A 13,070-nucleotide genomic window follows, 5' to 3' on the forward strand; every position below is an offset into this window, starting at 1 on the left:
TGTTTTGGTTGGGGTTGATGTTAAGATCTATCAAAGGCATGATTTGGTTACTGTTAATGTTACTGGGTGGTTGTTGTCAGAGGACATTCCCTTTTGTGGAGGAATAAAACAGAATTAATACAAGCATTATTACTATATAACCTGAGCAATGAATGAAAAAGGAACTGAGCTAGACTTCATTCTGGCAGTTAATACTGACTCACTAGAAAATACCGAACAGGTTTCCTATAATTTCTGTGCCTTAGTTTGCCCATTTGTTAAATATTCTCTCTTTTTCTCAAGATTAAAAAAATTATAGGTCCTATATTTTTGAACTGCTCCAAAGGCCCCTCACTCAAGCATTTAACAATACTTTCTCAGTGCTACCTATGGGCCAGACACTGTTCTATGTACAAATCCAATACATCCTAAAGGTCAATTTATTATCTTCCCTCACTCAAACCAGCTTTTATGTTTTATAATCCCTCAGTGGTGGCACAAACATCCACATCCCAGGGTAGACACCTGTGAGAGTCTTCCTGGAATCTGTTTCTGTCACCTTTAACCATGTGTTTATCAATGGCCAAATTTTTTAAAGTTCATTTTCACTAATGATTTTTTCTTTCAGTAGAGATTGAACACAGGGCCCCACATATGCTAAGTAATTGTTCTCCCATTGAGTTACATAGCTTTTTAATTTACATGCCTTTTATTTCATTTTACAGTCATTTTTATTTTGAGACAGTGTCACTAAATTGGTCAGTGTTACCCTGAACTTGCCATCCTCCTATCTCAGCTTCTGAAGTGGCTGGGATTACAGGTGTGCTCCATTGCACCCTGCTCTGTCACCAATTTTTAAATATATTTATTATCCCTTACAAATCTTGTCTCAATGACTTTGCCTTTGTGATCCCTTTGTCCTATACTTTCTTCCTCTTTTTTTGCAATGCTGGCTTTCCATCATTCAGACCTTAATTTGAATGTCATCTTTCTAGTGCTATCCTCTTCAACCCACTCTACTCAGCTGCTACCAAGCCTGTTCCCAATATCATTAACTTCTTAGCACTATTATACCTGACAATTTATTTGTACTTTCTTTTCTTTTTATATTTATTCGTCACTACAACCTGAACTCCACAAGTACAGGAATCTTATCTATTGTGTTCACCTGTGTTCTAGACACTGGGGATATGACCAACTTTATTATCACCCTATTGTATTTACCTGACAAATATCCAGCCCTGGTAAGTCTCAATTCTCTAACTCTTCCCCACCTGCAGCCAACACACACCATGCTGCCTGGTCTCCTGACCATCAACTTCAAGTGGCCCTCACTTCTGCTTGGTAATGGTACCATATTCCTCCTGTCCATTCACTGTCCACTTCCTTAGACAACTATTTCACAACTTTCTGTCCTCAAATCTCCAACACCCCTCCCACACAACCTCACCAGATGCCATTCTTATTTTATTTAGACAGTAGAGTCAGGAGAGATCAGGTGCTGTCATCACCAAATTTGTTTTCGTACTGTGTCTTCTATTCTCTAGGCCAACCTCTCTACTTGTGCATTAGATCCTACCTCCTCTCACTCAAGAACATTACCTAGGTATCATTAGATTTTATCTCCACTGGATCATTCCCATCAGCATTCAATATACTCTAACATCACCATCTTAAAAGCAAATAAACTGCCCTTGACCTGGTAGTTACTGCTGCCAATTTTCTGCTTCCTTTTACACCAAAACTCTTCAAAAGGGATGAGATGGTCTGTCTCCACCTTCTTTCCTCTCATTCACTTTATTTAATCACTCCAGTCTGGCACTGGACCTCTTGCCAAGACCATTGAAAACCATAATGTTGTTCAATTTAGGGCTTATTTTCTATCCTACATTTACTCAACATCTTAACTGCATTCGATACAGACCATCACTCTTGAAACTCTTATTCATTTGGTCTTGGAGATACTATATTCTTAGTTCTCATACTATTTCACTGGCTGTTCCTAGTCTCTTCTGCTGCCTTCTCTTCTCAATTTCTAAATATTAGTTAACCAAGGATTAGTCTTTTTTTATAGTTCCAGTCATTGTCTTGGGGATATTAGAACTTAAACTCCATCCTAAAATTATGATTCCTTATTTGTGCTCAGTTCTAACCCTTTCCCTAGATCTCTAGAATAGTCTATCCAGTTAACTATTCAAAACCTGTTCTTGGATCTGTATTACTGTCTCATTATACTCTGTCCAAAATTAAATTTTTTTCTCAACATAAATTTCTTTTGAAAAAAAGCTTTTGATACATATATTTTACAAAATTTAATGGACATAATAATTGTACATATTCATGGGATACAGTGACATTTTGCTATGTATAAACAAAGTGAAATAATCTGATCAGGGTAATTGATTTATTGATCACCTCAAAAATTTATCATTAATTGTGTTAGAAACATTCACTACCCTCTATACTATTTTGAAATATTCAATTAATTATCATTAACCATAAGAACCCATTGTGCTAGAGAGCATTAGAAGTTATTGCTCCTATCCCGCTGTACCTCTGTGCCCATTAACCATTATTTTTTCATTCTCCTCTTCTTCTCACTCTTCCTAGACTCTGGTAATCATTATTATTCTCCACTTCTATGACATCAACCTTTTCAGTTTCCACATTTAAGTGGAAATACGCAGTTCTTTTTGGGTATGACTTATTTTACTTAATGTCACACAGGCTCATCCATGTTGCTCTAAATAATAGAATTTCATTCTTTTTTTGGCTGCAAAATATTCCACTGTATATATATGCCACATTTTCTTTTTTCATTCATCCACAAAGGGGCACCTAGGTTGATTCCATATCTTGGCTATTATGAATAATGCTGTAATAAACATGGAAGTGATATCTCTTCAACATAGTGATTTTATTTCCTTTGAATATACACTCAGTAATGTAGTTGCTGTATCATATGGTAGCTCTACTTTTAGTTTTTTTTTTTTTTTTGAGGAGTCCCATAGTGTTTTTCATAATGGCTGTACTAATTTACATTCCCACCAGCAATGTATGAGAGTTCACCTATGTCTGCATACCTGCCCAGCGCAAAAATGAGCTTGTGAAGCTCCCCAAAATCTTCGTTCTGTCTTTCTCCTTCCATAAGGCAACACCATTCTACCACATGCTAATGCCAAATCCTTGAAATCATCTTTTATAATCCTATTTCTCCACAATTCTCAATTTGTGAATCTTCTAGGCATTATCTACTCAATATGTCTACTCACCACACCCCTATTACCATGATGACCCTCAAATTATCATCTTTTGCCTAGACTATTGCAATAGTCTCCGACCTGAAGTCTCTGTTTCTCCCCTATAGTCTCATTTCATACAGCATTCAGAGTAAAACTTCTAAAAGTTTTACATAACTTGCATACCTGGAGTCTCTCAGCTAGACTTTGTCAACTATATATTAAATGACAGATTCATCGTATCAATGGCCTACTTAGTTAATAGTTAGGACACCATCTCTGAAATGTTAAAGTTAAAAATAATCAGCATTCTTTTTAAGTGGCAGGTGGTTGATATCATTACTTTAGCAGATAAATTTAGTTCATGAGAATCTGGATGGGAGGAAATAAGTCAGAGAACAGGAAGCAAAAAACACTCAATAGCAGTATCATAGAACCGGATCTTCCAGAGAAGCCATCAAAGGATATAAATCATGAGGTTTTTAGAAAACACCCAAATAGGGGAGTAAAACAGGGACTTAGGATGCCTTTGATAAAAAGCCCTGTCTCTACACTTGGACTTGCTGATGCCCAATGGGTAATTAAATGCAGGATGAAATTTGGCATCTCTGACTTCATTTAGTATTTCTCTCTTTTTTTACCTTATTAAACTTTGGGTTGGATTCCTGCTCAACTCTGGATAATATGATAGTTCTACTTCTAGTTGTTGTTTTGTGGAGCCCCACAGCATTTTCATAATGGCTATACTAGTTTATATAATCATAAGCATATTAATTATTTAAGGAGTATTCATCTAAAGTTGATAATGTGCTTCATTCAAGGATGAAGACATCAAGGTCAGAACAACTGAGGCATTTTCCACAAAATGCCTGCTTTTACTGTGTCCTGTTCCAGAGCCCTGGAGTAGTGCCTAGAAGTCTTCAGTCATTACCCTGCATTTTCCACAGTGAGTCTTGCAGGCAGATCAACCATGAAGAGATTGCCCTCCCTCAGCAGGAGCAGTATAGTCCCAGGGGAACTAAATTCTCCCCCATTCCAGGATCATAGATCTAATAGATAAATAATCCATGAGGCAAGAGGAAATTGCCCCTGGAACTGCTGCAATTTCCTCAACACCAGTAGGACTTGGTGTGATCATAACTCAAGAAAATGATAAAACACACCACAGTTTGACCATGCCTGCTTATTACACATACCTCTTGTCTCTGGCCCCAGTTCTTTCTCTATTTAAGCCAAAGCTCAAATCAAACCTGAAAGACAGGACTGAGACATTTGACATTATTGTCTTTCCAATTCAGCTACACTGATTAAAGTTTATTTCTTTCTTTTCCCCATTATTTTTTCCATTTGGTTTTTGGGGCATTTCAGATTTGTTAGGATGCCCAGAGTTAAGCCTCTGGTGTAGAACTTGGGTAACAGGAAAGGTGCTGTACAAAATCAATGTGGCCCTATGCTGTGACACAATTTTTCTGTCTCAGCATTGATATTAGCATTGATTACTACCGGATTTTTATTTATTGTCTGTTTTTTCCTTTTCATATATGCTCCATGAGATTAGTAGCCTCTATCTCTAGTATCATAAGGAGTGCTTGGCACATAAACAAGGTGGCTCCATTAGTATTGACGAAGAGTCAAGATACAAAATTAGCTTCATAAAACTGTACTTGTTGGATTTTTTATGAAAAAACAACCTAAATTGAGCTCCTTTGGGTTAACAATAAATTTATTGAAGGGGGTGCACTTCTAAAATGGAAGCACCAAGATTAATTTACATGGAAATAATATTCTTATCATGATAGTTAGAAAATAATAGTCTGAAAGTAGGTCCAAATCTTTATCATGTGAGCTTGGGAGCAGACTTTCTTAACAGTACTCCCAAAGTACAAGAACTGAAAACAAAAATCAGTAAATGGGATGAATTCAAACTAAAAAGCTTTTTCTCAGCAAAGTAAACAATCAGTAATGTGAAGATAGAGTCTACAGAGTGACAGAAAATCTGTACCATACACACTTCAGATAGATCACTAAACTCCAGAGTTTATAAGAAACTCAAAAAAATCAACACCAAAAATAAAAAAAAAAACCCAATCAATAAATGGGCTAAGGCACTGAGCAGACACTTTACAGAAGAAGATAAAAAATTAATCAACAAATACATGAAAAAATGTTCAAAATATCTAGCAATTAGAGAAATGCAAATCAAAACTACTTAAAGATTCATCTCACTCCAATCAGAATGACAATTATCAAGAATACATGCAAGAACATGGTGAGAATGTGGGGAAAAAGGTACATTCATACATTGCTGGTGGGTTTGAAAATTGGTGTAGCTCCTCTGGAAAGCAGTATAGACATTACTTTTAAAACTTGGAATGGAACCACCATTTGACCCAGTTATCCCACTCCTTGACTATACCAAAGGTCATAAAATCAGCATACTACAGTGACACAGCCATGACAATATTTATAGCAGTTCAATTCACAATAGCTAGATTGTGTAACCAACCTAGATGTCCTTCAATAGATAAATGCATAAAGAAATTGTGATATATATAAATAATGAAATATTATTCAGTCATAAAGATTAATATAATTATGGCATTTGTAGGTAAATGGATGAAGTTGGAGAATATCATGCTAAATGAGATAAGTCAATACCAAAAAACCAAAGGCCAAATGTTTGGTAGGTGGATGCTGATACATATGGGTGTAGGAAAATGGAGGAACTTTGGATTGTGTAGAGGGAACTGGGGGTATGGAGGGGGCAGGAGGAAGGAAAGATGATGGAATGAGACAAATCATTACCGTATGTACATGTATAATTATATGAAAGGTGTGAATCTACATGGTATAGAAACAGCAATGAAAAGTTGTACTCCATTTGGTACAAAGAATCAAAATGCATTCTGCTGTCATGAAAAACTAAATAGAACAAACAATAAAACAAAAAATGATACAGTTTGTGGTCCCTGTTTTGCCAATAACCATTCAGTCATAATCAATAGGACCTATTTATAGGTTGTTGTGAGTATTAAATGAGAAAATATGTGTAAACTCCTTAGGGTAGCACCTAGAACTACATAAATAAATGCAGCTATTTTGTTATGATCATAATATTTGTATTAGTGGGATGCTTCATCATAAAATCACTCAAAACTGATGTTGAGTCACCCTTAACACATTGGTTAATCTCCCAATGGTTTTCTTGAAACATCCTTGGTGGCATAACATCTTTGGTGATTTCAATTCGCTACATTCATAGGCTTTCACCTGGCCTACAGCTAACAGGGAACAGGTCAGAAGATTTCAGAGTCTAAACTAATTTATCACCAGAGTCAACAGAATTGAGCACACTCCTGAGACCAGAGTAGCCATTCCAGTATTCTACCCAAGAAATCCCGTACTAAACTTGAGACTGACTTGCTGCTTCAGCTCAGAAGCCTCCTCAGCGTGCACCCCCTGGTGGCTGTGCACCACTGGCCGGGTCCTCCCTAGCACACCAGAAAGGCCAAGTATGCATGGCCCGTGGGTGGAGCCTCTCTCGGCCAGATGGAGGGCGATGTGCCTGGCTTCTTACTAGCCCTACAGGCGAAGGGCAGACCCAAGGCAGTGCAGACGTGGGTGGAGGAGCAGGATTTAAGGTGAACGACCGCCGAAACCCACCTACTCTTGGGCACTGGCCTTTTGCCGGCGGGGTCATGAGGACAGCTTTCCAGGGCCCCCGGGCCGGCAGTAGACGGGTGCAGAAGGTGCCAAGTCCGAGCTGCAGGCATGGGGGATGGAGCTGGGCCTAGGCCCCATCCAGGTGGCCAGACCAGTGAAAGGGGAAACTTGCAAAGGTGCACAGGAAGCGTAGGTCTCAGAACAGAGACTGTGTCCTGGCGCCCCAGGCTATGTGACTGAGTGGTTTGGAGGCCTGGCCCCCGCGGTTGCTTAGGTAAAACTCTGAAAACACATGTCCCACTTTTGATTTCTTCTCCGTTGACTGTGCAGGCTCAGTTGATGATTTGCCACTGGTTAATCACAGTCAAAGCTGTATTTTGACAAATGCAAACAAGCAAAAATTTGTAGGCCCCTTACAGCACGTGTTGTCGATTTCAAGTCCACCAGCCCTCCTCTTAGTCTTCTAAGCCTGGAGAGTGCAGGGAATGACCCATAGCTTCCACACTCTATCCAGCCTCTTCCAACCTCCTTGTCCTTATTTATCAGACCCAGAACGTGGTGGTGCCTTAGCGGAGTGACAGAATTGTGCTCAATAATAATATAGTCATTTACTCATCATTTTATTGAAATGCTAGTGGAAGCATGCTCTTGGGTGTTGGGTACAGGAGACAACAAAGCTAAGATGGGCCCTGTCCACCGAGTTTCTAGATTAGTGAACAATGCTTTTCAAAATATGAAAGCAAACGTTCATTCAGCTCATACTTATGAACTGTAAGGAGTGTGAGATTTTATGGTTCCCCAAAGGAAACCAAAGGTGCAATTATGTGTTCTGCTTAGAAGAGTGATGGATGTAGATGTATGGAGAAGATGCATGTCTGAAGAGTAGGAGTCTGGCAGAGTGTTTATCCAATCTAAGTACAAATTTTTGGACTGGCTTTTGTATGTTCAGCATATCTCGACTAAAGTGTAAATGGCTAAGTGCTTGCCTATCAACCTACATGCAGATATGAGTTAGTGAAAATGAGTAGACAAGAGATTTGAAGATGGAGAGGATGAGATAGAATGAGTAAAAGCAGAAGTATATAGGAAAATTAGTGGGGGTATTTATCAATGGGTGTTTATAAACTGATAGTGTAGGGAAAGAAACACAAAGTAAAAGTAGTTCAAGGAATAATTATTGAATATTGTAACTTGTAATTCCTATTTGCCAAAATAAATTAATATATTTGGAAATTATTCTTTTTGAGTTAATTTTTTTATTTTATTTTCCTAATTGCAGAAGTAGTTCCTGTTCTTTGTAAAACATTTGGGGAAATAGACTATGCTTTTGGTTGTGCCAGTGCTTTCACGCTGGTTCCTGGATTTCTGGTCATGAAGGTTGATGCTACCTTAATGAACCAGTTCTATGGTTGTTATTCAGGAGTTGCACCAGAAAGCTAAACCTGGAGGCTACTCTTCTAACCCTTCCAAAAATTTTAATGTGACCTAATTCCCTACATTAAATTCTTTTCTGCCTAAATTTCTTGGATTTTTTTTTTTTTTTTTTTTTTTTTAGTTTTGCAGTTGTCTCAAGTATTAAATACTGTTATCTTTGTGGAAATAGTTTCATATTTTAATTAAATGTCTTGTATGGTACAGATTCACATTTTTTTAAAAAAAATAATAGTGATCCCATTTAATCTTACTCAGTTTCTCCAACTATTGTGTAATATCTTGCACAACTATTTAGAATATTATGACCCAGAACTTTACTTGATATAGTCAAGAGCCCGAACATTTCTGTTACTGGAGTCCTAGGACAGAGGCCTAACTCAGGAGATCCAACAGATCATATGTGGCCACTCTTCCAAAAAACTAAGCAAAAAAGATAATTATAAAAAACATGCCAGGGCTTCTGTTATCCTGTTTTAGATCCTGCAACATGCATATATTGGATCCTTTTGTTGATGTGGGACAGAAGAGGCTGGACACCTGAGAAGTTTTCAGGAAGCAGGTTCATTGATTGCAGGATCCAGGGTGGATCTTGCCTAAGAATTCTTCCTCTGAGCAAAGATTTTGGAAATTTTTTGAACTTTATATCCACTGGGAGGAGGGACTTGGAGGTTTTATATGACTACTGCTTTCTGATCCATCACCTAGACCAGGTTTCATAAGTTTTATCAAGAAAACAGAGATAATATTGTTTTGTACAATAAGCATGCAGACTAACTCTGTCACACCTTTTGTGTGCAAACCTGGCATTTACAAGAAAGAGGAAGCTTCAAACCCCAAGACATCCTGCTGATCTGACAAGAGGAGAAGCTTAATTATGGCAAGGGTCTTTTGGGTGGGGGTACTTAGTTTGCTTCACTATAGTCACCTCCTAATCACAACCAGTAAAGGTTCCCCTTTCCTAAAGGTGTATGTGATTAAATTGGGTAGTCCAGAATAATTCAGTACAAACTTCCCATCTCAAGACCCTGAAACTTAACTGTGTCTGCGGAGTCTTTTTTGCCAAATAAAGTAACATACTCACTGACTTGTGGGTCTACACATAAACTCTTTGAAGGACATGCTTTATCTACCATTCCAACCTTTTAATTTTGAACTCTATATAAATAGATAGATAGATAGATGCTCATACATTTCCATTCTCATTTCTGCTTCTCTGTTGAAGCATACAGTCCTATTTTTATTTTGCCCTTTAGCATGTGCCACTCCACAGCCCAGTAGTACTAGGTTGTGGGAAGGCCAGAGAAGGTGCTTGAAGACAGCTTGAGAGACATGATTCATTGGGGAAAGCTTAGAGAAGATCAGTGGCAGCTGCAGGAAGAGTTCCATGGCAACAGACTGACTAAGCATCTGTATCTCTTAAGGTGCTTCTCCAAGCAGTACCTCACTTTCTGTGTTGTTTTACCTAGTAACACTGGCCAAATGAGTGACAAGTGTCCTATCCCCAGTGTTCTCAGTGCTTTGCTTATCCCCATTCAGGGGGCCTTATGTGTTAGACTGAAGAAGCAGTGACATCAGCATTAGTTTGCTTATATGACCAGCATTCCAAGGAGCAACTGTTGCAGTTTACATGCAAGAAAGTAGATTTTTACACATAACACTAACTTGCCTTAGTCCCAGTGTGCATGAGAGAAATCCAGTGTCCTTTAAGATAATATGTGTCTGAACTTCCCAGATCAGCCTTGCTCTCATTGCTTCCTTAATTTTGGTAGGTTTTTGGGAACAGAAAGGGAGCATTCAGGGTTATGGTGTTTTACTGTTCCTCTTTTCTTTAGTAACAACATAGCACAAATGGCAAATTCAGATCGGTGCCTTTAATCAAGCATGTGAACTATCCATATATTGTTTGTTAAGTTGCATCATTACCGGGGGCACTTCATTTCCAGGATAGGACAATGGCATGAGCTGGATATTAGAGAACAAATCCCAAGCTGAGTTTCTCATCTATCAGTGGATTATATAACAGTAACAGGCTATTTTAGGACCTTGATTGGTGACCCAAGTATGCACATAAAATAATTTGGAAATGAGCTTACTTTTTTATACATAGAACTTCCCAGTAAAAGATATGGGTAGTAAAGTTTGACATTAGGGGACGTAAGCCATGTTCTTTATTCAGAGCCTTAGAGCTTAGACTACATATGTGTGTACTCTCTGGTTTTGCTGTATTTTTTTATTTCTAGGAATTCATCTACAACCTTATCAACTGGAGGGAGTCAACTGACTGATCCAATGCTTCCACCGTCAGAATGGCTGCATCCTAGAAAATGAGATGGGTCTCAGTAATACCTGCCAGGTATGTTAATGTGGAGCAAGCACTGTTCACCTTTACCTAAATACCTCCTCACATTTCATTACCATCTTAGCTGTTAGTTACAAGATCTATCTTTATACTAGGATGTAAAATGCCTCACTTTATTAAGAGATCACAAACTTGGACTTGATTTTTCCAGTTGTGGGGGTGGTTAAGAATCATGTCATTACCCTTATTTTATCTGAGCTTTGTCATGTATCTATGAGAAGAGTTAATTACTTGAGTTAGAAGTGCAGTTAATGGGCCCAGGCTTAGGACTTTTCCCTGTGTTAAGTATGTATACTTGACCAAGGATCAAATTAACTTTGACCTCCTTAATAACACTTAATGAAGTTAACTATATTGCTTCTAATTTTAATCTCCCTTCCTCATTGGGGGTGGGTTGGGGTGGGCTGCTTCCCATTTTTATACTGTGATAGAGAAATGAAGAGGAAGTACACTATTTTCCAAAATACAACTTAGTCATCTAATGGCCTTAAAAGGGTTTGAGGTATGGAGCTGGGGCTTCAGCTCAGTGTTAGAGAACTTTGCCTAGCATGTGTGAGGCACCTCGTTCAGTTCTCAGCACCACATAAAAATAAATAAAATAAGGATCCATTGACAACTAAAAATAATTTTTTTAAAGTGTTGCAGGTGAGGTAGAGCCTAGAAATCTGGAGGATCAGATGTGCTCCCCTTGGGCATTGATCAGTAGGTTGTGTGTTGAAATTGATGCTTCTGTCAGGATAATCAGCAATAATGCCCTGGGTTGACATATGTGGGCTTGGATTAAAGGAAAACTTTAACACAACACAACACCCCTTGGGTTAATCACACAAGGATTACTTATGTGAAGGATACCAAAGATATCCTGGTATAATTATGATATATGTCACATGCAGCTTGATCAGAAATTAGGAGGATAAAAACTTCCTAATCCCAATAAAGTTTCACCAGTGGTCACTGGTGAGAATGAGCAAGGGTCTCATCATCATTTTAGAAGTCCATCTTCTCCAATGCTCACCTTACATATATAAAATTTGAGCTGGAGCAGTGCTGCATGTGTCCTTCTCATAATCTCTTTTGTCTCAGTCATTGAAATTGTCTTACTGACTTCATTGAGAGCCAGAAAATTCCACTTTTTTTTGCCTTTTCTGCTCTAGTTTAAATTCTTTAAATATATACCAACTCCCATTCTGTTTTGGTAGAAGTGTGTTTAGAATTTTTGCATCTATATTATAAAGAATATTGGTTTGCAATTTTTCTTTCTTATAATAATTGTGTCTGGTGTTAGTATTTTGGTCAATCTGGCCTCATCGAATAAGTTGAAAAGTGTTCCTCTTAAATATTCAGGAAGAGTTTATGTAGAATTGTTATCATTTATTTTTTAGATGTTTGATAGAATTCACTAATGACTCCACATTAATTTTGTAGACACATCTGATTTTTGGTAATAAAAGAAAACTTTTTTCTAAATTGTATTCTCAGGGAATGCTAAACAGAATGATTTTAATCCAGTTAACTAACATATTAAATGGTTGCTCTGGCACAGTTTGGGCTGGGATAGTTAAATAGGAAAATTATTTCCTTAATGAAATTAATATGATCATGTCAAAAAAAGTCAACTGCCACTCTATCATCACAGCATTCTAACCACTGCAAGCAGCAAGGTGTTTTATATCAATGAAATTATAGTACACATATAGCTCATATGGTTTCTATTTGTTAATGTACCACTGCCACTGTATGTTGTATTTTATTATATCACAATCATTTTCAACTGGCTGCATAAAATGCCAACAAGAGAATTTATAATTTACTTAAATGTTCTATTGAGAGGAGTCATGAGTCCCCCTTTTCTTGGGTTACTTAAGTTAATTTTGATGTGAACGTCTTTGAGAATATAGTTTTCACAGGATTTTTGAATTGGAGCCTTAGGCCTAAATTTTCCTCAGAAATATCACTGTATTTGAGGATGCAAGCTCTTCAAATGTTTTCATTTGTTGAGAGTATTCTTTTTCCTTGAATATCACTGCAATTTTAGTCATAAGTGCCTTCAGGCATCTCCTGAAGTATACCCATTTGGCTTTACAAAGTTTTAATTTATGCCCATATTTCTTATGAGAATGATTTATTGTCTATTTTCCCCATTTGAAAGTGTGTTCTAGATATGAACATATACAAATATGGCATAACAAATCCCACTATTCAGTATAATCATAATGCACCAACTAAAAAGACCAAGGGTCTTTGTAGGTTTTGTTCACATAGAACTTGAGCCAATAGAGGTCACTCTATAAATTTATACAGAAGGAAGGAAAATACAGAAGACAGGAGACAGTTGGGTAGGAAGGAAAGCACTCTCATCAGGGCAGCTGGGTCAGCAGCAGAGGCCACAATGTGTA

At 37.7% G+C, this 13,070-nt stretch overlaps 1 long non-coding RNA gene and 1 pseudogene across 2 annotated transcripts in view; one reads left to right on the plus strand and one right to left on the minus strand.

Moving 5' to 3' along the window:
- The window catches only part of LOC306646644, a 982,690-nt gene that overhangs the window by 318,593 nt on the left and 651,027 nt on the right, over positions 1-13,070 (minus strand). The window lies entirely within an intron of this gene.
- LOC306646454 (chromodomain-helicase-DNA-binding protein 1-like) overlaps positions 6,737-13,070 on the plus strand; it is a 30,164-nt pseudogene continuing 23,830 nt past the window's right edge. Inside the window, exon 1 of the transcript in view lies at positions 6,737-6,987. The product of the transcript in view is annotated as a chromodomain-helicase-DNA-binding protein 1-like (transcript). The remainder of the gene's footprint in view (positions 6,988-13,070) is intronic.

This window comes from Sciurus vulgaris (assembly GCF_902686455.1).
Source record: "Sciurus vulgaris genome assembly, chromosome: 16".
In the NCBI taxonomy this organism is placed as follows: domain Eukaryota; kingdom Metazoa; phylum Chordata; class Mammalia; order Rodentia; family Sciuridae; genus Sciurus; species Sciurus vulgaris.